This window comes from Tachypleus tridentatus, chromosome 2, assembly GCF_004210375.1.
Source record: "Tachypleus tridentatus isolate NWPU-2018 chromosome 2, ASM421037v1, whole genome shotgun sequence".
NCBI classification, from domain to species: domain Eukaryota; kingdom Metazoa; phylum Arthropoda; class Merostomata; order Xiphosura; family Limulidae; genus Tachypleus; species Tachypleus tridentatus.
In genome coordinates, this window is record NC_134826.1 from 23864411 (window position 1) to 23869006 (window position 4596).

Sequence of the window (4596 nt, forward strand, 5' to 3'; positions counted from 1 at the left end):
GGCCAAGGTTAAAAATGAAGTCTTATCAGCTCGTACGTATTCAGGTTAATAACATGTAATCCAATATCAAACATTATCTACCTAACCACATCCGTTTATTTATTTTTAAAATTGAAAAAAAAACGCCATATAATAAATAAGACTGTTCTTTTACTTAACCACGCAATAATTAGGCTTGATAATTCTGAAAAATATTTCGTATAGCGTATATTAAAAGTAATGCGAAAAATGTTTAAGTTGAAATGACGTAAGATAATAAAAATACTGTGTAAAACTCTTAAGTTGAAATTATTTAAAATACTGAAAGTTCTACGTAAAATTCTTAAGTTGAAATGAATTTAAATACCAAAAGTACTGCATAAAGTTCTTAGAACAAAATAACTTATAGCATTAAAAGTACTGCACAAAACTGTTAACTTGTGCAGCTGGTACCTTTAATAAAAAGTAAATAAATATTTTATAGAATAAAAGTACGATAGAGTAGATAAGTATTTTCCAATCTAATGACGCAATGAACATCAAAAAATAAAATAATTAATCACAAAATAAGAATATGCATTACGAAAGTCAGTCAAATCAATTAAGTCATTTAAGAATTATTTTGCATCAGAACTGCATATAACAATTTAGAAATGTCAGTTAACTTTTAAATTGCATGGTAAAAGTAACGAAGAAAACATAACGGCGTCATTATAGTGAGGGAAGAAAAGCTTTGTTTGTTTGTTTGTTTTGGAATTTCGCACAAAGCTACTCGAGGGCTATCTGTGCTAGCCGTCCCTAATTTAGCAGTGTAAGACTAGAGGGAAGGCAGATAGTCATAACCACCCACCGCCAACTCTTGGGCTACTCTTTTACCAACGAATAGTGGGATTGACCGTCACATTATAACGCCCTCACGGCTAGGAGGGCGAGCATGTTTTGGCGCGACGGGGATGCGAACCCGCGACCCTCAAATTACGAGTCGCACGCCTTAACAAGCTTGGCCATGCCGGGCCAGGAAGAAAAGCTAACATGATTGATGACAAAAAATTTTATATTTTATTAAAAGAAACAAGTTGTGAACTAAGAGCGGGAACCGGCATGGCCAGGTGGGTAAGGCACTCGATCGTAATCCGAGAGTCACGGGTTCGAATCCTCGTCACACTAAACATGCTCGCCCTTTCAGCTATGGGGGCGTTATAAAGTGACGGTCAATCCCACTATTCGTTCGTAAAATAGTAGATCAAAAGTTGGCGGTGGGTGGCGATGACTAGTTGCCTTCCCTTTAATCTTACACTGCTAAATTAGGGACGGCTAGCTTAGATAGCCTTCCACAATGCTTTTCCTACTACAAACTTTAGTTACTTTGACATATGTTGTCGAAGCACGTGCTCAAACTAATATATAATTCTATAATATACAATTCTTACTCTCCGAGCTCGAGTAATGTAGGAAAGCCTTTTTTATCGATAATGTGACGTATAGTACTAATGACTTCGATGTGGGTATTCATACAAAATTCTGGTTGACAATACGTGTGAACCTGCTTTTATTGTGGATTACAGCTAACCATGACCAGGGATACACTCAAGATCCTATTGTGTCGGTTAATAACGTTGTTTATTACTTGCTATTATCCTGTACGTAGCTTTTGTGTTTACCCTTAATTTTCATAATACTTGTGTTATCTAACACATTATTTTGAATTAGGAAATATAGGTATTTATGTACGACCAACGACTCGTTTTCTTCATTCTCAAACAAAAGGGTCAGATGACACTGTGACACTCCACTTTGTATTTGACAGTTACTGCTCTGTTTGTCGCAAAAGTTTTAACGTCAAGTGACAATTCTGATGTCAGAACGTATGAATAGTTTGTTTTCAATTTCGCGCAAAGCTACACGAGGTCTTTCTCCGCCAGTCGTCCCTAATTTAGCAGTGTAAGACAAGAGAGAAGACAGCTAGTCATCACTACCCACCGCCAACTCTTGGGCTACTCTTTTACCCACGAATAGTGGGATTGATCGTCACATTATGACGCCCTCAAGGCTGAAGGGACAAGCATATATAAATTACTCAATGCTAGATGAAAAGCTAACAAACAATAAGAAAATGAATTATTCAGATAAGACATCAACAGTTTCAAGGATTACCAAGCAGAAGGCAAGTATTCTAAGGGAACAGTAACTGCCACCTGCCCCTTTTACACGCAAATACTGATAATACTCGTACGCAACCTTGAAAGTACAATACAACGTATTATAATTTCATCCAATCAAAAATATAAGTGTAAAATTACTTGCCACACATTCAGTTAATGCTAATAACGTTAAGATCAGAAAGAGTCCCACAGTAAAGAAAATACTTTTATGGTGAGACAAAACTGTCTGAAATCAGTCTTCAAACTGACTTAGAAAAGCCAAAGGCATAGTTTATTCATAGTAATATTATAGATTAATGACTTTATGCATAATATTGGAAATGTTGATTCTTATTTAAACTTTTTATAATAAAAAGACGGAATCTAAAAATATGAGTTTTAAAAGAAAGTGTGGATTACGTAATCTGTCTTTATTTCAACATGATATTACTTTATAATAAAACTAATAGCAGGTTTCAAAGGAAATTGGAAGAATATTTAACTCACATGAACCACGCACAGCCTCTTTCAATTCTTTCCAAGTTTATATAATAGGAGAGAGAGGATTTATTAAAATCAGTGCAATGAATTGTAAAACAAATTATTGAAATTCATCTACTTACGAGTATCACAGTTTAGAACGAAATAAGCCTAACTTTGACCTGATTCTATTAAACTTAGTCTTCACGTTTGAGATGAATTTAGTTTGGTTTGTTTTGAATTTCGCGCAAAGCCACACGAGGGCTATCTGCGCTATCCGTCCCTAATTTAACAGTGCAAGACTAGATGGAAGGCAGCTAGTCATCACCACCAACTGCCAACTCTTGGGCTGTTCTTTTACTAACATGTAGTGGGATTGACCGTCACATTATAATGTCTCCATGGCTGAAAGGGCAAGCATGTTGACTGTTTGGTTCCAGAACATATGTTGGTGTAAAAATATGTATTAAGTAAGATTTATTATTCACCTAAAACATCGTCAATAAATTTATAAAGATGGGTGTTAGTGTGTAAGTTGATGGTAAAACACTTTAATAAAAAAATCATATCAACATTAACAAGGACGACTTCTATTTAGTAACACTTCAATTACACTATGTAACACATTTTTTACCTTTTCTTGTTCCTGGGCAGAAAGTGCTATTTCCCAATTGCTTATGCCTAAAGTAAATTGAAAAGACCTATTTTTCGCTTCAAACTTTGCTTTTGTGACCTGGGAGCGTATAACGAAAACATGATGGGCGACTATATTTGGGGGCTGATATGTGAAAGTGATTTACATTACAGTCACAAATCTCTAAAACCTATTCACGTCTAAACATTTTTGTATAACTTTAGTATAAATGCATGTAAATATTGATTCATATGTTGTTTCATTCAGACCTTATGTAAATGAAAATATGCAAATTTGCTCGTTTTTACATAGAAAATAGGTTAATTTATAAATTTCATTATTTATGTCACAATAGCAAAGTTTGAAAGGAATAATGTCCATTTTCAGCAGTTTTACAACATAAGCAATTAATAAATAACACATACTATCCAGGAACAAAATTTGTGTTGCATAGTATTATTAAACTATTAGTACTATTCACAGGTATATTAGACGAATTACACAATAAAACAGTAACAGTATATATGCACTTCCTCATCAATTAGACCAGTTATTGCCGGGCAGTTAAGGTACTCGACTCGTAATCTGAGGGTCGCGCTAAACATGCTCGCCCTTTCAGCCGTGGAGGCATTATAATGTGGCGATCAATCTCACTATTCGTTGGTAAAAGAGTAGCCCAAGAGTTGGCGATGGGTGGTTATGACTAGCTGCTTTCCCTCTAGTCTTACACTGCTAAATTAGGGACGGCTAGCACAGATAGCCCTTGAGTAGCTTTGTGCAAAATTCAAAAACAAACAGTCAATCCCATGATGCGTTGGTAAAAGAGTAGCCCAAGAGTTGGCAGTGGATGGTGATGACTAGCTGCATTCCTTTTAGTCTTACACTGCTAAGTTAGGGATGGCTAGCGCAGATAGCCTTCGAGTATTTTTGTGTGAAATTTAAACCAAACCTTATCAATGTCTTTTAGTCATTCTATAACAACATAAAAGTAATATTTTTTATTATGTGTAAAACGTTTTAAATAGACTTCGTCAAGCCCCCTAGTGGCACAGCGATATATCTGCGGACTCACACTACGAGAATCAGGTTTGGAAAACTGTGGTGGGCAGAGCACAGATAGCCCATTGTATTGCTTTGTGCTTAATTCCAAATAATCAATCAATCAATCAAAGACTTCGTCGAGTAATAGAATGGAATAATAGACAGATAACTTGGGAAACGCTAATAATATACGTTCATAATATACGCTAACAGTAGGTTTTCTTTGCCTTCTACATCTACTTATAGAGCTTTGAAATGTTTCATTATATCAGTTTAAGTTATAAGAACATTCTGTTTTAAAAACTCACGTGTTCCCTTCTC